General features: G+C 39.8%; 1 protein-coding gene across 1 annotated transcript in view; it reads left to right on the forward strand.

Annotated features, from left to right (window-relative positions):
- The first annotated feature begins 2,561 nt into the window (after positions 1 to 2,561).
- LOC146004502 (trypsin-1) overlaps positions 2,562 to 23,754 on the forward strand; it is a 105,328-nt gene continuing 84,135 nt past the window's right edge. Inside the window, exon 1 of the mRNA XM_083143365.1 lies at positions 2,562 to 3,313. The gene's annotated coding sequence lies outside the window, so the exon portion shown is untranslated. The remainder of the gene's footprint in view (positions 3,314 to 23,754) is intronic.

Raw genomic sequence — 23,754 nt, forward strand, 5'->3', positions numbered from 1 at the left:
CAGCAGGTGACTCCACTATTAGGGTCGGGGGTTTGCACCCTGAGTGAAAAACACATGTGGGCTCGCTGTAACCGGTGCAGCGACGCAAGTCGTTTAGGGTTAAAAGAAGTTCTCTTTTACCCGGACAAATCCTGTTTTTCGGGTACTAAAAATGCTCCGGGCGGGTTTTTTGGAAAATTTGGAAATATCCTATTTTTTGTGGTATAGACAACTGCTTAACTTCAAGATTAGTAACAAAATGTTATTTGTAAACAATTGTTAATATTGTTTCCGTTTTCAATTTCAAAGTAAAGAAATACGACACTCTCAGTTGCAAGCGCAAAGAAAATAAACTTTTCTTGCAACAAAGAAAAATTGTTGGACCTTTGCGTCTCTTCTGTTGTCACCGCCGCAACGCGTGAGGTTTTGATTTCAAAACATTTGTGACATCTACCGCGGCTCTTGGTGAGCAGCAAGTTTCTGACAATAGTTAAGAATATGCAATTCGCAGCGGCTTATTTTGACTTGAGTTTCATGACAGAATTAAGAAATAAACAGTATTTTTTAACTGCCGTACTCTTAGTTGTTACATGGCAGTGGAGAAGTGAAATTCTGTCGATCAGCAATCTGAACCATGCCAAGATGCATATGCGTTTTTAGTGACGTCTTACAAAAACGGTTTCCTGACTTTAGGCCTGGAAGGAAAAAAACTCCGAGGCAGAACGTCAATTTTAAAGTAAAAGACCAAGCTTCACAACCATTAGGAGCATAGTGAATAAATATTAGAATATTAAGACATTTGCCTACAATGAGGCCTATTATTAGTTATACGGAAACGGTGTAAAATTATTTTACAGGGGTGTGTGATCTATAAGCCCACCAAAACACCAGTAAGCACAAAACGTGTGTCTTCGTCTAAAGTTAACAACATTTTGCAATCTAAAAATGCCTTTGTTTGTCAACTGGTAACCCTAAAGTCTTTGCCGTATATTCTTTTTAAACTTCTTTGAAATACAGTCTAAATAATGCACAGGATAAGCAATACAAAAGTGTTCTGGCCACTGAAAGAAAAGCAGCAAACTGTTGCTGCGGACACGCTCTGCGTGATTGACACAAATCAACTCCCACGCACTTCGAAAAGCCGCAGCGGAAGGCTTTCTGCTACCCCTAAAATCTACAAATGGACCGATCCTTTCCTTCACACCCGCTCCCCGTCACCCCTCGTTTGGGGATCTTCTCGTGAGCGGTGAGCTGTATGTGAAATGGCCAATGTAAACTCGGCATCTTAAATTAAATATTTTAAAAATATATACCGTATAATTGAATTAGAATTTTTGAATACATAGGAATCGCACAGACCCTTTATATTGTTAGCATATTTGTTTGTATGTGTGTGGTTGGTGAGAGGCGGTAATACGTTAGGTTGAAAAACATCTGCTTGTACTCTTCAATTTTTGGAAAGTTCGGCTTGAAAACCGGGAATTATAGTTGAATTTTATTCTAGAGTGGCCACTCTGAATACATAACAATCTTTCTCATGTTATCCACAGTCAAACTCTGCCTTTTGTCTGTGTGGATCATGTTAAATGCTGAAAATGATCTTGCAACAAAAACACAGTCAGTGGTGCAAATTTAAATACTGAAACGTTAGTTCGCAAGGCGTGAATGCCAGAAAGTACTGAACTGACGCGAAAGTGAGTAAGACCACACGGATCACAAGTTTGTACTTTGAGCTGTGCAGGTAGGCTGACAATGGCGCCAGACAATTTGCCTTGTTTGGAGCTTTGAAAAAGACATTTTGGAATTAGGATGGAGGGATATCGACTGAAAGTATGTTTCAAACACGGTAGTCCATGAATTGTTTCGGTACCAAACAGAGCAATACCTCCGTGTGCTACAAAAATCCTGTAAAACCTTTAAAAATATATAAAAACCTAAAAAAAAGGCTTCATTTTGGCGCATAAACATAAAATAGGTTCTAACAAGCAAAATTGTTTTTTAGGCACTATAAAGCTTCAACAGTTGTTGCGTTTTTTAACGAAACGCTGACATAATTTATTATTTCTTACATACCTGTAAAGCAAAAAATAGGTTAAATACATAAATTCCGAGGTCTAATCATGACATTAAAGCACACTAACAATACATCATTTCTTTTTTTCAAAAAAAGAAATCTGTTATTTACTGCGTTCAATAAGCAATTCACTACGAACCACTATAAAAATATAAAATACTAATAGTAATAACACAAATTCTTGTGTGGGGTCGGGTCCCACACAAGTTGGCGCCACTGATTCCAAGCACATATCTGCCTGCCATTCGCGATTACGTCTTGTGTTTAAATCGAATACGAACTTGCTTCTCGTTGAAGCAAGTTCGAGAGTAAAGACACGGTACAGTTGCAACGCATCCACAGCATTCACCCAAGTGGAACACACACGCACACATTTTCCCGTCGGTGGAGAAAACCACGAGTTAGCAACACTGCGGTAACGGGACCCAGTTCGAGAAGAAGGCTTGGAGGGCTCCTATGCTGTCACGTGACCTACTCAACGAGGTGGCGCACGGATCGGGCTGCTTGAGATTCGCACTCCGAAAAGAACATCGGCTTGTCACAGTCTCGTTGAGGCAATGTCGATTGCAAGTTGGTGATTTCTTAAAGCGCTTCCGGGTAAACATTTCCAGTCAGTTGCTGGCTACATTGCTCAAACGAAGATATTTTTTTCTGGCTTTGCGCAGCTTCAGACGAGGCACGGTTGCAATGTAGACGCGCTGGACTCGAACCAGTACCTTCTGAAGGTTGTTGGATTGTCTGCAGACCGTCTGCTACTCCCAGCAACTGCTGCAAATCAGCAGAAGCAGATTTATGCTGCCAAACCAGCCCCCACTCCATCAAGGTCAAATCTTCAGATCTTGACCCAGTTGGCACATTGCCTTACTAGTTCAGTGCACGACCTTCAACTTAGGGAATAAGGCTATTTGGGCATGCCACGCTGTCTTCAGAAGTGAGGAAAAGGCGTATCACGCAAGCTTCTTGACCTACGGAATCGCCCATTGTTGACCTCTAACAATGACAACCGCTGACACGATTTCCTTATGAAAAACTTTTGCCGGTGATTTCAACTGTGGGCTGGGAAAGGAAGTTTCTGTTTCGACCGTGGATGCAGGAAGTGATCTACAAGTGTCTTGTTTTGCAAAAGTTCTATACCTAAATGTGATTATACCCTCCTTCTCGAAGTGACATGTTTCCAGTGATACCTAGTGCGTTCGCGTGTATCGGAATCGAACCCAGGACACCGGTATGACATCGAGAGCCTTCTTGCGGAGTGAACGAGTAAGTATTTTGGAATTTTGCTTCATTCGTCTTTGTTGTACATAACAATTTGCCCTGTAATGTGTTGTTATCTGTGCGTGGTTGCAACTGCTTTCCATCTGAAGGAATGGAAGGTCGTTTTAGGGGATATAGGGGTAAATTTAGTACCAAAATGAGCATAAACTGGGAGTTTGTGATAGAAATTGTGGTGTGTACAGAAGTAACTGGTTGAATTCGGGGATGCGGTAGCCATCCTTCCCTTCTTTTGTAGGTATGTACTTGTATGGTGCTTTCAGTGAAGGCCACGATCACATTCTACAACTTCCTTCCGAGTTCCGACGTTCTCTCACCTCTACGTTTCGAGTAGTCCAGTGGGATTGACTCCTCTTGTGGGTGCTGATCTTCCTTCAGGTGTCACCCCTGTGTTCATTAGACCTTTAGTATTTAAATATTGTCTCAGAGGTCAAAAGGAACGATTTACTCTTATTGGCATTTCTAGGCCTTCGGCCTCAGGCTTTACGTGTCAAAGATTGCAATCATATTTTCTGTAATAACTGACGACTTTGTAACTTGTGGACGTATCAGAGGGGTGATCTCCCCCTCCACTTAATTCTACTATGGTTTAGCCTATGTATGGTTTACAACTGGGCGAATTCTAAGGAAATCATGCATCTAGGGGCTGAATCTCAACTGATAGATTGCATTTGTAATCAGAGTTTGGTGAAAACATACTCGCAGAACGTTTGCAAAGAGGGATAAAAAAGGAAGGAACAAGAATATGTGGAAAAAGTGCCAGAAAAGAATAAATAAAGGAGATGAAGGAAAGAAGAAAAGCAGAAGGAAGCTATCAAGAAAGTGAGATACAGATAGACAGAAGAGAAAGAGGAAAAGAGAAGAAAAGTAAGCCACAAAACAGAAGAGAGAAAGAACAAGAACTACAAAAGAGAGGCACAAAGGGAATGAAATAGGATACGGAAAAGAAAAAAACAAGAAGATAAAATCCAACGAGAGACAGTTATAAATGTCAGAATGCGAGATAAGATAATTGACAATGATGTATTGGTTTTTTCTTTCTCCGAAGGTGGAAACGGCATGGACGATTGAATGCTTTTTGTTACGGCATAAATATTCATGCGTTTTACAGATTTTGGAGTTAGTATTAAATTCATAATGATGCAGGAATAAATGCATTAGAAAGAGTCTAGGTACGTGTATATTATGTAGTGGGTAAACAAAATGACATTGGGAATATCAACCCTTATAGAAGTTCAGTATGATAAAATTACGATCTTCACTAAGGGTACATTGATATTTGCAGACAGTGAACACAGAGGTGAGTTACCGTATATCAAGAACAAAAGTGTTAAAAATACATATGTTATGCATTCTTTTAACCATGTATCGTGCCAAATTTCGTGCATTTTTCTTACTACTATTACTAAATGGAACAAAAATCAAATTCGTTCATTTTCGAGGCATTCTGGTGCAACTTGCTGGTCGCAAAGTTTCTGAGGCGTCCCTTGGTTATGCCAGCCTCTAGTTCTGGATGTTTGGGGTCATTTCTTAATTTGATTCTCCATTATTGCAGGGACATTATCGGATTACTTTTCGAAGATGTAGTACAGGGTGCCCCACAAAAAAAAAACACGAAATTTAAAGTTATTTGTATTTTATACGTGTTGTTTTGTTTTAATGTTTCACTGTGAAGATTATTTGTAATGTGATGTGTAATTATTTGTAATGTAATGTGTACCAGGTTGTGTATAGAGATGAAATGTGCACCCAAATGTTCCACGACGTAAACAGAGTAAGGGACCGTGATGAATGGACGTGGCAACAGAACGGAGCAAAGGCCCATGGAGCCAGGGACACTGTGGCATGGCTCAGAGCCAATACTCCTGACTTTATTGAACCTAACGACTGGCCATCAAAAAGTCCAGATCTTAACGTAATGAAATTTTGCATATGGGGTCTACTGTTACATCAAGTTCAACTACAGAGGAGAGGAATGGCAGACATTGACTGCTTAAAAACTGTAACAAGAGCATGGAACAATATTCCGCTTGAAACTATTCAGAATGACACTGCAAGTTGGTTACACCGTCTACGGCGTTGTGTAACAGTCCACGGGAAGCATTTTGAACATTTGAATTGAATATGGCAAAGTGTAACAAAGGTACAGTCATATTAAATGAGCTCAAAGAAATGTTTGTGCCTTTCACATTTGGAAATAAGGTGTTCGTATTTTCTTAGCTTTTGTCTCACGAAAACTAACCCCATTTCTCGGTCTACCGTCACATTTGTATATCCTTGAGATGTGCACGTCCGTAGCTAGAATTTTTCTCCGGGGGGACTCACGGGTTATCAGGGGGGCTTTGTAAACCAAGTCCAGTTTTCAAAAGTATAACAGTATTAAATGAAGGTAAATGGGGGCGGGTGCATTATGTTATTATAAAACATAAAATTTAGAAATATCATGCAAATACTTCAGTTTTTCTATATCTTCTAAAACATCTATTGAAGTTTTAATTGACTGCTACTTACACCATCCCTTAATACACACTAACTAACTAACTAACTCTCTAGCCTTCTTAAACCCGAAGGTTCATGGCTGCAGCAACACAGGCCTTCCATCTTTCCCTATCTTGAGCAAGATCTATATACTCTTTTCCATCCCTACCGATTTCCCTTAGGTCCATCTCAACGTTGTCCCTTCATCTTCGTCTTGGTCTTCCTACAGGTCTCTACCATCAGGTTTCCCAACAAGAATCCTGTAAACTCCTCTTTCCTCTCCCATTCGTGCCACATGGCCTGCCCACCTAAGTCTTCTTGATTTAATTATTCTAATATCTGGACATGAATACAAATTATGTAGTTCTAAATTATGTAACCTTCACCACTCACCTGTCTCCTCATCCCTTTTAGGTCCAAAGATTTTCCTAAGGATCTTATTACACACACTATACTATTTTTTATGATACAGGTATTTATATCATACAAGTAGAAATGTACAATATTAACTTCAATCATAGTGCCTACCGTACCTCGGCCGAAGCAATAGAACTCCTCTTCGTTCCCAAAACCATGAATCTGTTGTCATTTGACGCAGCTGTGGATGATGACGTTAAAATCCCAGATATTTGTCAAACGAGAGGCTGCAACATGGACAGAGGAGTTACAGTAAAAGAAACTCCCCTATGAAAGAACTTTCTAATGTCTAGAGAATCTTCTAAACACTTGTCAGTACTTAGACTTCTGCTCACAAACAAGATGAACAAATTTAATAGCTGCTGTTCATGTTCTGTGAATTTATTCCTCGTGAACTTGTGAACAAAATAATATATGCTGTCTACATTTTCACTCTTCACATCAAAGAAATTAGAATACAAAATAGTTTTAGCTAATGTCAAAGGGGCTGGCGGCCGTGCCGGGGGGGAGGCTGAGCTGAGGCCCCCCCCCTAACTACGGGCCTGGGGATGGGGTGGTAGTATTGCAATATGGATTCGAATCCCGGCCTGGGTGTTCTCTCAGGGTGTCTACTCAACGGAAATTCCGGGAATTATGCGTGAATTCTGCTGGAATTTTACTCCGTAAAATTAATCCAAATCCCATTGAATTTGTACGTATTTATAAATGCTCTGGCGTATGTTTTTCACAGTTCAGCTTCTGTCTTTATCGAGGAAGTATAAGAAAGCTACAGTGGAAACAAAAGCAGTCCGTATACTTTGTTAACGTTCCTCACATAACAATCTCTCTGACAGACATAGCAAGTCATGTGATGACGCCAGATGTAACCTTTTTCGAGAGTTTAAGCTACGAGTTCCATTATAAAGGAAATTGAACTGAGTTTAGCGTCAGTTAATTATCTGTGTGGATATGTTGGAATCACAATGACCCTTTATATTGTACATGTATTTTTGTGTTTGGGGTATGGGGGCGGAAATAAGTAATGTTGAAATAAAGAAAATTCTTATTTGTATCCTTGAATTTTTGGAAAGATCGCCTTGAAAACCGGGAATTATACTAAATTTTATCTAGGTTTGAGAGTAGCCACCCTGTCTTTGGGAGTGTCGCTTCATCAATTTCATCGTATCATCACTCATCCTCATCCTCATCGTCGCGGTTAGCCAAAAGTGGCAGAAAAGCGAAGTAAACTAAACCAATTGCAATATGGTTAATTAAACACGACTTATTCTAATTATTCAATATCAATTTATTTCCATAAAGAAAATAACAATTAATGGACATTCCTGCACAGAATGTGTACTGAAAGTTATCGTTGAAGGATGGACATTTTGCAAAATATGTTTCATTATTTCATTTCAATACATACGAGTATGTTTTATAAACGTGTTCTCAAACTGTACTTTCAGTTTTGTGTAACATATTACGCACAGGAAGGTTGCTATAGGCTAATTCCTTCCCAACAGCCACTTAATTAGAAATATGTTTCGAGAGGGAGTCCGAACCAAGTGTCCCAGGAAAAATAATAATAATAATGTTTAAATTAAAATAATTATATTAAATCAAATTAATACTAATTACAATACATAAGTTAATATTATATTATTATTACACGATTAGGTAAAAAGACTGTAGCTATAAAAATAAAGACATAACAACGCATATTCTTTACGTAGCTTACCTGTAGTTAAGATCGAAATAATGTACATAAAAACAAGTGCTCTGGCAATGAAATTAATGTCAAATAGATGAATAATTGAATATTTATAGAATAACAAAAATGATGTCGCATGTAGTTGTAGAAAAGTAAGTTTCTGATTAAAAAAAAAGTTGAGAGGAAATTAATAACTATCGATTATGCAACAAATGCTAATATTTTCATTACTTAATTTTAGTACTTGGTAAGTCTTTCGGGGGGGGGGGGTCCGGACCCCTGGACCCTCCTAAATATATCCTTGCTTCACTAAACTCAATTTGAACAACCCTGTTCTTCTCTAACGCTTATGTTGTTTGGAAACTCATATTTTTAATTTGTTTTTCGTTTAAAAAATAGTTGGTGTACGTTCAATCTTGTGAACCAGTGTACATCAGCAATTAACACGGTCATCAAGTGAATGGGCGTCTTTCTACTTTCCTGATTAGTGCAGTTAAAATCCTATGGAAACGGGAACGCTGGATAGCATCTAAAAGGAATAATCTTACTCGAGTACCCGCACAGAACAAAGGGAAAGATTAGATCAAAAGTGAATCAGGATTTGCGTACAATCTTGGCGCTGGTGAAAGTCTGTTTGGTCTGAATTTCTTTTCTTCTCTCCTCTTATCCTTGTGACATACTAGAAGCTCTTTTTCTTGTACAAGACTGGGTCACTGAAAACTTGACCCACCTAGTGCTCGGTACGCGTGTGTGCTTGGATTTTCCGAGTTTGTTTGCGCGCAGTGATACGGTGCGTATGGGTGGCACCAAAGGAGTGGTGAGATGGCGGTATCCAAGCGCCTTTATCTATGTAGATCCGCAACCACCATATCCGGCCTAGAACCTCTCGCCTTACCCCCAAAGGTTGCCACAGGGCGTCGGGAAAGTTTTTCTGAAATTCACGAAAAATCAATCGATAAGTGTTCCAAATAAGTGCTTATTTAGTACTTTTTACACATAAAACTAATTGAGTTGTTGTTTTAAGCCCACTTTATGCACATTATGGCTAATCGTCACTGGACCTACAGTTTAAAGTGGGATCCGAATCACTATATGCCTCATATATCGGACCCCTTGATCACAAGGCGATGACTGCGCCATCGAGGAGGCCGTTTTACACATTGTTTCTGAATTTAAAATATATGTTAATTTTTTAACTTAAGGCAAGCAACGTAACCACATAAATTGAGCGTTGCTAGTGTTAGGTAGGCCTACATTCTAACTTGGGCGCCGCGGAAAGGTCTTGAAATACTCGGGGCGCCGTGAAACGAAAACGTTTGGGGAATACCTGGCATAGCCTGTTCACTAATCACTATTTTAAGTGGAAATATTCTGATTTATTTGTATGACAGTGTTTCTCAACCACCGGGCCGCGGCCCTGTACCGGGCCCTGTCGTGAATTATACAGGACTGCGAGAGGTTCTTCTTAACCAGCCCGAGCTGGCAACCTTCTGGGAAGATTCATTTTCGTCAGGTTTCCACGGCGATAACAGAAAATGTTTCTCGTCAGTGCTGGTGGAAAGCTAGATAATCTGACTGTAGGGCGCGTTGTTTCCCGCCTCCAAATTTAGGGGTTGACGGACAGGCACTAAGGTTAAATTTAGTTTGCGTAACAATTTTCATTAACATGGTGTTCATAAAGTCCCGGTAACACTACAAAAAACATAGAACGGAAACTGCATGCAATAGAACAATGCTGTTGATTGCAAAATGAGATACAACTCTCCACGTTTATATGCCATACACCTCAATGTGCGCCCCTCTAGTTGCTCTCAGAACATCAAGGCAGCAACCCACTTCTGCCCATACACGCCCCAGCATATCACCAGTAACAGTTAGGATACTCTCCGTTATTCTTCTTCGAAGAGTAGCAACATCTGGAACAGGAGTACGGTAAACACAATCTTTGACATACCCCCAGACGAAGAAATTCAAGAGTGTGATATCAGGAGAGCGCGGTGGCCAGGGAATAGGCCCATCACGGCCTATTCACCTGCCAGGGAAATGCCTATCCAGAAGACCTCGGACATCCTTGACCAATGAGGGGGTGCACCATCTTGTTGAAATATTATGGTTGGCTGGAAGTATATCCATGTTTTCATTGTTCTATTGCATGTAGTTTCCGAGCTATGTTTTTTTGGTAATGGTACCGGGACTTTATGAACACCCTGTATTTTTAGTGGAAATATTCTGATTAATTTGAATTTTTCGATGGAGCATGCCAATTAAATCAGCAGTTACCAAATTAATTTCATGATATTGGCCAGAATAAACGAAAGGATTCCATTAGAGCCAGTCAACTTAAACCAAATTTTATATTTGACAACAAGCCTAGACATAATCGAACTGATACTCTATATGATTATGCCATAATTCATATTTTAATTGATTCATTAAATTTCAAGGATACATATTAATTAACGTATGAAGTTAAAAAAATAGAAAGCTATTTACGAGTGGAATTGTTGGGATTGGGACATCGACTTTAAGAAACGAATTTACCGGGCTCACGAGGGTTGATAACCACTGGTGTATGGGGTGACCCTTTCTCGTGACGACAACCTCCCACCCTGGACTGCATTTTGAAGACTAGCGAGGCGTTTGGACGCACAGGTCGCACAAAAGGCATCATCCTATCTGAAATTCCCTTTATTTTGTCAGTGTTTTGTCAGTTAAATAGATGATACTTACGAAATTCATCGTGTGCGAAAATGAATAAGTACACCCCACAAGAACGTGTAAAAATTGTGACAATTTTGCGTGACACTTTTTCGGGCAGAGTAATATCCCGTTTTGGTGCCATGGCCGGCCAGGTCTCCCGATTTGACCCCTCCAGAGTTTTTTTTTCCTTTCGGGATATTTTTGAAGTCATTGGTGTATTTGAATAAGCCAGAGACGTTGCAGCAACTAAAGGACAATATTCAGCATGAAATTGAAAACATTTTCCCGCAGATTCTTTCCAACACCATGGAAAACGCAATAAAAAGAGCCAAAATTTGCATCAATTCGAATGGTGGTCATTTAATGGATGTTATCTTTAAAAATTGAGGACATAAAACTTACAAGTATTAAGAAAAGTTTAACACAAAAAATCTACTTTGTTTAATTTAAAACTGAAGCTGTAGGCTAAGAAAATCACGATGACTTTTGCGCCACCTTGTATAATCCTCTGTTAAACTTCTATTGTGTCGTTCGTGTATGTTTGTCATTGTCCCTTCATCCATCTGAGCTTATCACCATTCATTCTAATCTAAGCCAATAATGGAAGGAAATCAAAGTAGAGTTAACTAAATCAATCGATGTAAGTTCACTAGACGCTTAAACTAATCTGGACTGGACCTACATTTTACGACGTAGTTCTTTGTCGCGAAAAGCCATAAATGGCAGAAAAGCGACGTAAAATATCCAATTCAATCCATCAACCAATTTACTTTGTTTTTCCGCCACTTTTTGGTAATCGCGGAGATGAGAATTAATGATAAGATGAAATTGAAGAAGGGACACGCGCAAGCCGCACAGAAGATTGCACTGGCTGTAGTGTCAGAGCCTCCTTTGTCTGCAAAATAGGTCCAGGGTGTAGTACGTGGAAGGGAGATTGACAATTGGGTGTCTCCAGAAGATGTCACCACTTACACCCCTGTCCGAACTATTGTGCAGAATCCTGAAGATTACAAAGCGACCCCTTATCAAATAAGAAATACTAGACACACAAACGCTCTTTTAGTCCAAATATATATTTTGCATGGTGATTAAGGGTATACTTAATTAGCCGGCCTTCACCTGTCTACTCAATGATCTCTAGAGAAAGAAAGAAGAGAAAGTAAGGAAGGGGAAGTTGAAGGGCGGATAGGAAGAGAAAAGAGAAAGATCGAAAGGGAGAAAAGCAAAGGAAGGCAGATAGAAAGAGAAAGAAGGAAGTAAAGGAAGACAGAGAAAAGAGCAGGAAAGACAGACAAAGAATGAGAAGGAAAGGAAGAGATAAATGAAGAGAAAAGCGATAGAGAAGGTAAAACAGAAGAAAAGGGAGAAAGGAAGAGAAGAGAGAATGATGAAAAGAAAAATAGTAAAGAAGAGAATGGAAGGAAGAGGAAAGAGACAGAAGGAAATAGATAGAAGTAAACAAAGAGAGAGAAGGAAAGAAAGTGAGGAAGAGAGGGAGAGGGAGATAAGAAGAAGAAAAAGATAGTAAAAAGAGAAGGAAAGGAAGAGAAATGAAGAGGAAAGCGACAGAGAAGGAAAGAAAGAGAGGAAGAGAAGGAGAAAGGAAGATGAAAAGAAGGAAGAAAAGAAAGATAGTAAAGAAGAGAAAGAAAGGAAGAGGAAAGAGACAGAAGAAAAGAGAGAGAAGTAAAGGAAGAGAGAAGGAGGAAAGGTAAGGAAGAGAAAGAAAAAGGAAAGAATGATTGAAAAGAGGGAACATAGAAGAGAAAATGAAAATATGGAAAGAGAGGAGGGAAGGAGGAGGAATAGAATAGAAATAGAGGGAAGAGTAGGAAAAAAAGAGAGAGAAAGGAAGACAGTCTCTAGGGCTGACGCTGGTGAACATGATCTTGGTTGAAAGTGTCGTTCTGCTTGGCCGCGAACCCCGGACAGATGGGAAGAAGTGAACACTCGTTCTAGAAGGAGAGCTGCGAAGATTTCCCAAGTACAGTTAAGAATCTGTTACGCTGTTCTTCGAGGTAGATAATTAAACTGTTACCTCTCTCGTGTTTGGAGGACGGAACAAGACACAATCTGGCCGCAAGAAACATTAACCACTACAGTTCGAAGATCGACGAAACCGTGACGTGTTCCTTGACGCTTCTCTAGCAAATAAGTGAACACAATTTAAAGTTTAGACAAGAACTCCGTTACGAAACAAGACTCCCCGAACCACAGTTATTATTACTATTATAATTACAGTGACGTGCCCGTGATTTTCGAAAGGGAGGGTTTACGTACACTTTTTTTGGCAGTCAGTCTTCATTTTCCCATCTTTTCCTAACATTTATCTTACCGGTATTTTTTTTATGAATACTGGGCAAGGAGGGTTATAATCAGAGTTGTTAAAGGTCCGGGAATTTAAGGAAGTCAATTCCGGTCCAAGAAAGAAAATCTGGACCGCAAAGAACCATTTTATCTGTAAAATATTTCAATTCCGCAAAGGAACCTATTTTCTGGCTAAATTTAAATACGGTCCAGGAACTTTCTCCAGGATGAATTTCAATACGGTCCAGGAACATTTTTCAGGATGAATTTCAATACGGTCCAGGAACCTTTTTTCAGGATGAATTTCAATACGGTCCAGGGTCCTTTTTCAGGATGAATTTCAATACGGTCCAGGGACTTTTTTCAGGATGAATTTCAATACGGTCCAGGGTCCTTTTTCAGGATGAATTTCAATACGGTCCAGGGACCTTTTTCAGGATGAATTTCAATACGGTCCAGGGACCTTTTTCAGGATGAATTTCAATACGGTCCAGGGACTTTTTTCAGGATGAATTTCAATACGGTCCAGGGACCTTTTTCAGGATGAATTTCAATACGGTCCAGGGACTTTTTTCAGGATGAATTTCAATACGGTCCAGGGACTTTTTTCAGGATGAATTTCAATACGGTCCAGGGTCCTTTTTCAGGATGAATTTCAATACGGTCCAGGGACCTTTTTCAGGATGAATTTCAATACGGTCCAGGGACTTTTTTCAGGATGAATTTCAATACGGTCCAGGGTCCTTTTTCAGGATGAATTTCAATACGGTCCAGGGACCTTTTTCAGGATGAATTTCAATACGGTCCAGGGACCTTTTTCAGGATGAATTTCAATACGGTCCAGGGACTTTTTTCAGGATGAATTTCAATACGGTCCAGGGACCTTTTTCAGGATGAATTTCAATACGGTCCAGGGACTTTTTTCAGGATGAATTTCAATACGGTCCAGGGTCCTTTTTCAGGATGAATTTCAATACGGTCCAGGGACCTTTTTCAGGATGAATTTCAATACGGTCCAGGGACCTTTTTCAGGATGAATTTCAATACGGTCCAGGGACTTTTTTCAGGATGAATTTCAATACGGTCGAGGGACCTTTTTCAGGATGAATTTCAATACGGTCCAGGGACTTTTTTCAGGATGAATTTCAATACGGTCCAGGGACCTTTTTCAGGATGAATTTCAATACGGTCCAGGGACCTTTTTCAGGATGAATTTCAATACGGTCCAGGGACCTTTTTCAGGATGAATTTCAATACGGTCCAGGGACTTTTTTCAGGATGAATTTCAATACGGTCCAGGGTCCTTTTTCAGGATGAATTTCAATACGGTCCAGGGACCTTTTTCAGGATGAATTTCAATACGGTCCAGGGACCTTTTTCAGGATGAATTTCAATACGGTCCAGGGACCTTTTTCAGGATGAATTTCAATACGGTCCAGGGACCTTTTTCAGGATGAATTTCAATACGGTCCAGGGACTTTTTTCAGGATGAATTTCAATACGGTCCAGGGACCTTTTTCAGGATGAATTTCAATACGGTCCAGGGACCTTTTTCAGGATGAATTTAAATACGGTCCAGGGACTTTTTTCAGGATGAATTTCAATACGGTCCAGGGTCCTTTTTCAGGATGAATTTCAATACGGTCCAGGGACCTTTTTCAGGATGAATTTCAATACGGTCCAGGGACTTTTTTCAGGATGAATTTAAATACGGTCCAGGGTCCTTTTTCAGGATGAATTTCAATACGGTCCAGGGACCTTTTTCAGGATGAATTTCAATACGGTCCAGGGACCTTTTTCAGGATGAATTTCAATACGGTCCAGGGACTTTTTTCAGGATGAATTTAAATACGGTCCAGGGTCCTTTTTCAGGATGAATTTCAATACGGTCCAGGGACCTTTTCAGGATGAATTTCAATACGGTCCAGGGACTTTTTTCAGGATGAATTTCAATACGGTCCAGGGACTTTTTTCAGGATGAATTTCAATACGATCCAGGGACCTTTTTCAGGATGAATTTCAATACGGTCCAGGGACCTTTTTCAGGATGAATTTCAATACGGTCCAGGGACCTTTTTCAGGATGAATTTCAATACGGTCCAGGGACCTTTTTCAGGATGAATTTCAATACGGTCCAGGGACTTTTTTCAGGATGAATTTCAATACGGTCCAGGGACTTTTTTCAGGATGAATTTCAATACGGTCCAGGGACTTTTTTCAGGATGAATTTCAATACGGTCCAGGGACCTTTTTCAGGATGAATTTCAATACGGTCCAGGGACCTTTTTCAGGATGAATTTCAATACGGTCCAGGGACTTTTTTCAGGATGAATTTCAATACGGTCCAGGGACTTTTTTCAGGATGAATTTCAATACGGTCCAGGGACCTTTTTCAGGATGAATTTCAATACGGTCCAGGGACTTTTTTCAGGATGAATTTCAATACGGTCCAGGGACTTTTTTCAGGATGAATTTGAATACGGTCCAGGGACCTTTTTCAGGATGAATTTCAATACGGTCCAGGGACTTTTTTCAGGATGAATTTAAATACGGTCTAGGGACTTTTTTCAGGATGAATTTCAATACGGTCCAGGGACTTTTTTCAGGATGAATTTAAATACGGTCCAGGGACTTTTTTCAGGATGAATTTCAATACGGTCCAGGGACTTTTTTCAGGATGAATTTAAATACGGTCTAGGGACTTTTTTCGGGATGAATTTCAATACGGTCCAGGGACTTTTTTCGGGATGAATTTAAATACGGTCCAGGGACTTTTTTTCGGGATCAATTTAAATAGGGTCAAAGTTCTGTATTGAAATGAAACAATACGCAACTTGTATCGATTTTAAATTGTGCGAGATAAAAGGTTCTGTCCTGCAGCGGAAAACAGGTTTCCTGGACCTTCAACAACCCTGTTTATGACTCCCACCAACCCCTCTTTGGGCACGCCACTGTATTATTATTATGCTTAGGTCTGCCTGCTTCGCTTTGCAGGCGACAAACGACACGTCACTTGAAAACGAACCTTTCAGAAACAAATAAACTGTGTACGAATTATTCTTCCAGCTTCTTCAAACTCCCTGATTTCACATTGGATTCGGAACACACGCAAGCGACACGGACCAATCCAATGTTTCTGAAAGGACTCACAGACCAACAGATCGAGGGATGCCATATACAGTCACGGACACTTCTGGGTTGTAACAATTCTATTGCTTTTCAATGAGATTGTTACATCCCAGAAGTGTCCGTGACTGTACAATACGTGGGCGTCGGGAGGGGAGAGGGTCGAACAGGTCCGCCGACGCCCCTGGAAATTTTGCATCGTTCAGTTAAAGTTACAAAAGAAATAAGAAAGCTTGTTATTTTTATTCTTAAGAACAGAAATAAGGTTGAATTAATTACTATTCGAACAGATTAAGCAGGGTAAAAACTGCATTAGATTGAAAAAGCTGAGTTAACAATACAGGAACCAGGTTCTGTTTCCATGGAATTTAACTTAGGATTAAATAGATCCACAGTTTTCAAAATTTCTCTACCCACCAAAAGACTTTTTATGTAAGTCCACATGGCATAAACTTTATGAATAAAATTTTGCCCTAATTTTGTGTGAATATGTTAGTAACAAAAAAGAATAACTATGTATTTCCGTACACTGACTGTATAAAATATAAAAAAATTGAAAGAAAAACAGGTGTGTTATTTATTCATTCGTCTGGTGGCTTGAGTAAAATAGTTTTCAGGTACAGTCAGAGGCAAAGAAAATCGGACACATAGATCCTGAAATATTCGCCCTGAAAGGCATTGTGTGTGTTGCTGTTCCCTAACCTCTACGGCGATGAGTGGATTTTAATAGCAAATTGCCAATGACAACTTCTACCAGCCCCGTAGAGTTAGGCAACACACATAACGCCTTGCAGAGAAGCGAGTATTTCAGGATATAGGTCTCTCATTTTTATTGCTGTTGATTGTACATGATAATAATAATATATTTTAAATAATAATAATAATTTGGAATAATATTGATTCATTTCTTGTCCGTTTTCAATAGTTATTGCAACCAGTCTGAACAGCTTGGATTATCGCTTTGGTGTGAAATGTTAAATTTATTTTTTAAGATTGTTTCCCAAAGTGACACGTGTCGCTTGTCGACTGTCACGTTGATATGAAACCCAGGGTTGTTTAAGGTTCAGGAATTTTAAATAAAGTCAATTCCGGTCCAGGAGAGAAAATCAGTAAGCGTAAACGGTTTCTGGACCGTAAAAAACCTTTTCATCTGTAAAGTGTTTCAATTCGGTCCAGGAACCTTTTTACCAGATCAATTTAAATTCGGTCCAGAAACCTTTTCCCCGGATGAATTTAAATACGGTCCAGAAACTTTTTCAGATTGAATTTAAATTCGGTCCAGGAACCTTTTCCCCGGATGAATTTAAATACGGTCCAGGAAACTTTTTCAGATTGAATTTAAATTCGGTCCAGTAACCTTTTCCCCGGATGAATTTAAATACGGTCCAGGGACCTTTTTTCAGATTGAATTTAAATTCGGTCCAGAAACCTTTTCCCCGGATGAATTTAAATACGGTCCAGGAAACTTTTTCAGATTGAATTTAAATTCGGTCCAGTAACCTTTTCCCCGGATGAATTTAAATACGGTCCAGGGACCTTTTTTCAGATTGAATTTAAATTCGGTCCAGTAACCTTTTCCCCGGATGAATTTAAATACGGTCCAGGAAACTTTTTCAGATTGAATTTAAATTCGGTCCAGTAACCTTTTCCCCGGATGAATTTAAATACGGTCCAGGGACCTTTTTTCAGATTGAATTTAAATTCGGTCCAGGAACCTTTTCCCCGGATGAATTTAAATACGGTCCAGAAACTTTTTCAGATTGAATTTAAATTCGGTCCAGTAACCTTTTCCCCGGATGAATTTAAATACGGTCCAGAAACTTTTTCAGATTGAATTTAAATTCGGTCCAGAAACCTTTTCCCCGGATGAATTTAAATACGGTCCAGGGACCTTTTTTCAGATTGAATTTAAATTCGGTCCAGAAACCTTTTCCCCGGATGAATTTAAATACGGTCCAGGAAACATTTTTCTGGATCAATTTGAATTCGGTCCAGGAACCTTATTTCAATGAAACAATACGCAATTGGACCGAATTTAAATTGTGCTAAAAAAATCGTTCCGGTCCTTTACCTTTAACAACTATGCTGAAATTTCCCTAACGCAGGAAGTAAGAAAAGGATAAGCAGGGAATGAAGAAGAAAGGAAATACAATGAGAACAACATATACACGGAGAATGCTGAACTATTATAAACATCGACCAATTTTAACGACTGCCGAGTGCCCCATCTTCTGATCATGGCTAAACAATCGTCACCATTACATAACGCAACCATCGAAACAAACTAACACTCTTTAGGCGTGGTTACGCATTGTGTGACGATGTGCGTGCTGATTCAGATTTAGGTCTCCGTTATATACCGTGGACTTCGCTCCTTAAGCTCAAGGGAGTTGCAAGGAAATTGCTCACTTCCGTTTACTCTCTCAAATGAGGCTCACTATACTTATATTCCTCTCATTACTAGGCATGCATAATTTCATCTTCCTTGTTCCTGTACCCAGCCCGTGTGGCAGAGAGGTTTTCGTACCATCCTTGTAGTTCCTTGGTTCGAATAGTAGGCAAGGCACGGTTGTGTCCCTTCAACCATCTCATCGTCGCGATCATCCTGCAAAGACAGAACAGCGATGTGAAATGGCTTAAATAGAATGGCATAGGGGCAGTTGCGTGTCCAAAGGTGGGTTCATGTCTCCCTGGTCAAGATATTTTCATAGGAAAAATAACATTAGATCCATACACTACTACACAACAAGCCACAAATGACCTACCCGATGGCGTATTGGTTAGGGTTGTTGAAGTTCCAGGAACTCGCAAATTCTAATGGGTTCAGTTGGGTTCAGAAACGGGACCGGAACCTTTTTTCTCGCACAATTTATATTCGGCACAAATTCCGGAAAAAGGTTCCTGCACCGGATTTAAATTTAATTGATCCGGGAAAAGGTTCCTGGACCGGATTTAAATTTAATTGATCCGGGAAAAGGTTCCTGGACCGGATTTAAATTTAATTGATCCGGGAAAAGGATCCTGGACCGGATTTAAATTTAATTGATCCGGGAAAAGGTTCCTGGACCGGATTTAAATTTAATTGATCCGGGAAAAGGATCCTGGACCGGATTTAAATTTAATTGATCCGGGAAAAGGATCCTGGACCGGATTTAAATTTAATTGATCCGGGAAAAGGTTCCTGGACCGGATTTAAATTTAATTGATCCGGGAAAAGGTTCCTGGACCGGATTTAAATTTAATTGATCCGGGAAAAGGTTCCTGGACCGGATTTAAATGTAATTGATCCGGGAAAAGGTTCCTGGACCGGATTTAAATTTAATTGATCCGGGAAAAGGTTCCTGGACCGGATTTAAATTTAATTGATCCGGGAAAAGGTTCCTGGACCGGATTTAAATGTAATTGATCCGGGAAAAGGTTCCTGGACCGGATTTAAATTTAATTGATCCGGGAAAAGGTTCCTGGACCGGATTTAAATTTAATTGATCCGGGAAAAGGTTCCTGGACCGGATTTAAATGTAATTGATCCGGGAAAAGGTTCCTGGACCGGATTTAAATTTAATTGATCCGGGAAAAGGTTCCTGGACCGGATTTAAATGTAATTGATCCGGGAAAAGGATCCTGGACCGGATTTAAATTTAATTGATCCGGGAAAAGGTTCCTGGACCGGATTTAAATTTAATTGATCCGGGAAAAGGTTCCTGGACCGGATTTAAATTTAATTGATCCGGGAAAAGGTTCCTGGACCGGATTTAAATGTAATTGATCCGGGAAAAGGTTCCTGGACCGGATTTAAATTTAATTGATCCGGGAAAAGGTTCCTGGACCGGATTTAAATTTAATTGATCCGGGAAAAGGTTCCTGGACCGGATTTAAATTGATCCGGAGAAAAGTTCCTAAACCGTATTTAAATTCATCCAGAAAAAAGGTTCCTGGACCGAATTGAAATATTTTACAGATGCAAAGGTTCTTGACGGTCCAGAAGCCATTTACACTTGCTGATTTCCTGTACTGGACCGGAATTAATTTTTTTTTAAATTCCTGGACCTTTATCAACCCTGGTGTTGGTAACGTCGTCGCCTTGTAATCAAGGGGTCCCGGGCTCAATACGCAATGGTTCGGATCCTACCGTAAACTTCAGGGTCAGTTCCAAATAGCCTCTCTGTAACTAAAGTGAACTGAAAACTAAAAAAAAAAAAAACGAAACTCAATAGCAAGAGACATTGCGTCGTTTTACCAAATTTCTGGACACGCTACTGTTTAGAAATGTAGTGTTCATTTGACTACATGTACACCCAATGGCAAAAGTGATACTAGGCGAATTGTCCTTAATAATTTTCATTCACAATGTGATGATCATGATTTGAAATTAAAACGTCCACAAGCGAAGGACATCTGCTTCGTATCAACAGACATTCATTCCTTAAATCAACACAGAACGTACAGTCAGCAGCAATAATAATGGGACGCTTAGATTCTGAAATACTTGCTTCCCCGTAAGGCGTTATATTTGTTGCATAACTCTACGGCGTTGGTACAAGTCGACGTTGAAAATGCTATTAATACCCACTTATCGTCCTCAAGTTAGGCGACACACACATGTCTTGAGGGAAGCCAGCATTTTAGTATCAAAGTGTCCAGTGGCGTATCCTGGATTTTCATAAAGGGCATGCTAACATTACTAAATATTGCATAACGTATAAAGTAATGAAATATGGATAATAAAAGATTAAAACTCACCATTTTGATGTCTCATGTGAAAGTCTTCATAAAATTATAAAATCGCTTTTTATAAACAGTTTATATTTACATTGGAGATTCGCAATATGACCGAGAGTTTTTTCACGTCTTGAAATAGAAACCGATAGTACATTTAAATTGCTAAATCCATCCTTAGTGCACACCTTGTTCTATCAACACTAAACAATAGAAAAGGCCAACAGAACAACCTCTCTGTAATGTCACAACCTGCTAACCAGCTAGTTTTCTTGTATTGCGCAGTTTGAAAATTTCTTACATACTCCTGTTTCTTATCCTTATGATTACTGCACAGGTGGGTTAAAGAAGGGCAAGGTCTATCATTTTTAACGATTTCTTGTTTTTCCGAGAAAGAGCGAAAGTTGAATGGTTTTTTAATTAGGTCCTGTATCACACCCTCTGTTTCATTTTCCGTCATTTTTTAAATATTTCGCGAAAATACAGCACTAAGTCATGTTGAACTTTGAAAGGGGCCCAGAGATAAAAATAACCCAAACTTTAAACTAAATTTGCATTGCACTGTATCTCCAAGGAGAAAAATCAATCGCTGCCACTGCGTTTTGTTTAACGAAACAACAAGCTTACTCTTCTCTGTAGCTGTCACCTCATCGCATGCAGCCAACGCGATATTCACGCATTGTGAGGGGGAAGAAGCGGAGAGGGGAGGGAAGAAGCGACAGCTTGCTTTGCGACAACATTAATGAGCATTTCTACATTCTAATTTCTTCATATAGGAGAAGTATTTATTTTACACGAGGGCACTCAAATAAGCTTATATTACATTTCTTGAATCTAAAGTGATAGAAAGTAGTAATTAGTTTCCCACAATTGACGCCTAGAATACGCCTCTGAAGGTGTCTCATTTTTATTGGCGTGACTGTACAACAACAAAAGAATTATTGTAGATGTGAAATTTGCCGTTTCTATACGTATATCGTCCATTGTATTTTAAAGCAATGAATCATAGGCGCAAATCTTAGGGGAATTCCTGAATTGTGCACATATCGTTTAGATCAATCTTGTTCCCCAAACTTATTAGATTCTTCGCAACTGCATTGAATATTTGCTGCGTTACTGCATCCATGACCTTACCGATTCACCGCCGACTTAAAAACAAAGCCTGCGCAACTTCTTGTTTACATTTAACGTCATCATTAGTAGGTTATGGTTCACAACACGATATTAGCATTACAGTCGCACGATATCACGACACTGCAATTGTTCGCCTATTCGACACGCATTTGTATCGGTGGCGCTGATATCGCGTTGCGATCCATGACCTACCAATGATGACGTTGCTATGAGCGAGGAGAGACTGCAAAGCCCTTGTTACGTAAGAAGGCATTGGTCTAACCCGATGAAATATACAGAACAGCTTCCCTGCTTCACAGCGCAAGAAACAGTCGATCATATTTCTTTACGACCTGTCGCCGAGTGTGCAACACGTCACTTGAGCTGCATCAGAGCGTAAACATGACGTCATCCAACATACGCAGCAGGACACTCGCAAGGGGGTAAAAAGAGACATTCCAAAACATATATGTGCTTGCTTGACCGAATTTGCTGTTCGAGTACAGCTTTTTATTATTTTTTTTATGATATCATCCAATTACATGTGCTTGTTCTATCCACTTTTCTCTTGTTCTGCCCTAATGGAATACATGGAGGGTAAAAACTTGTGCAGTGAGGAATTGTGGGTCAGCAACAATGGAATGAGGGGGGTGTTGGAGCTGTGTTGTAAGCCACCAATGTAAATAATCTTTAGAATCTCTAATTTTACCATTCAATAACCTGTTTCCAATTGGCAAATGTCACGTGACACGACATTCCCCATGATAACTCGTTATATGTTCGATTAATTGATCTGTGGCCCACGCAATTATTCAGAAGGTCTAATTCGTTGAGAGCGTGTCCTGAATGGTGATTATTTGGGGGTGGATAATATTGTGTCCTTGTAAGTAAGGGGTCCTGAGTTCGAGTCCCGGTGGGGCAGAAACAGGCTCGAACTATGAATTTTCGTCTTAAGCCCACTTTATGCACAGATAGGCTAATCGGAACAGGACATCCAGTTCAAAGTTGGACTCAAACCATTGTGTAATGTTCCTCCGGGTATCAAACCCAGGACTCCTTGATTACTAAGCGGCAACGTTACAAACCGGTTCGAGTTCCACTTTCAACTACTGCCGATCACTCTATCTAAGCATGAAGTAGGAGAAGGAGCTTGCCTCACTCCCCCCCAAAACTTTGAAAGCAAGAAAACAAAGGAGGTGGTATTCGATAAACTGTCCACGTGTAACCGAGTAAAAAGCCATTTGACAGGACTTGTCCACAGAGGGCTATTGTGCCACCAAGATTTTTCTTTGCTTTCTTTTTTTTTGAAAATGGACAGTGCAAGGGAGAAGGAAAATAAAGTTAAGGGAAGAAATGCAGAGAGAGAGAAACGAAGAGAGGAGAAAGAGAAGAAAGCAAAGAGAAGGAAAAGAAAAAAGAAGGAAGAGAAAATAGAGAGATGCAAGAGAGGGATAAACAGAAGGCAGAGAGAAAAATAGAGGGAAGGCTAAGAGAGAAGAAAGCAATAGACAGAAGTCAGAGAGAAAAATAGAGGGAAGGCTAACAGAGAAGAAAGCTATAGACAGAAGGCAGAGAGAAAAATAGAGTGAAGGCTTAGAGAGAAGAAAGAAATAGAAAAAGTAAAGGCAAGTAGAGAGATGGGGGAGAAAAGGAAAGAGAAAGACAAAACACACAAACACACACACACACACACAGAGAGAGAGAGAGAGAGAAAGAAGGGGAAAGATAGAAGTAGAAAGAATAAAGACAGAGGTTGAGAGAGTGAAAAAATAGGAGAGAAGGCACAGATAAAAAGAGAGAGAGAGGGGGGAAGAGAAGGAAGAAATACAAGAGAATGCACAGAGATAGAGAGAGGGAGTGAGAGGAGAGGAACGGCAGACAG

The sequence above is a fragment of the Lepisma saccharinum genome, chromosome 21, assembly GCF_977018435.1.
Source record: "Lepisma saccharinum chromosome 21, izLepSacc3.1, whole genome shotgun sequence".
Lineage (NCBI taxonomy): Eukaryota > Metazoa > Arthropoda > Insecta > Zygentoma > Lepismatidae > Lepisma > Lepisma saccharinum.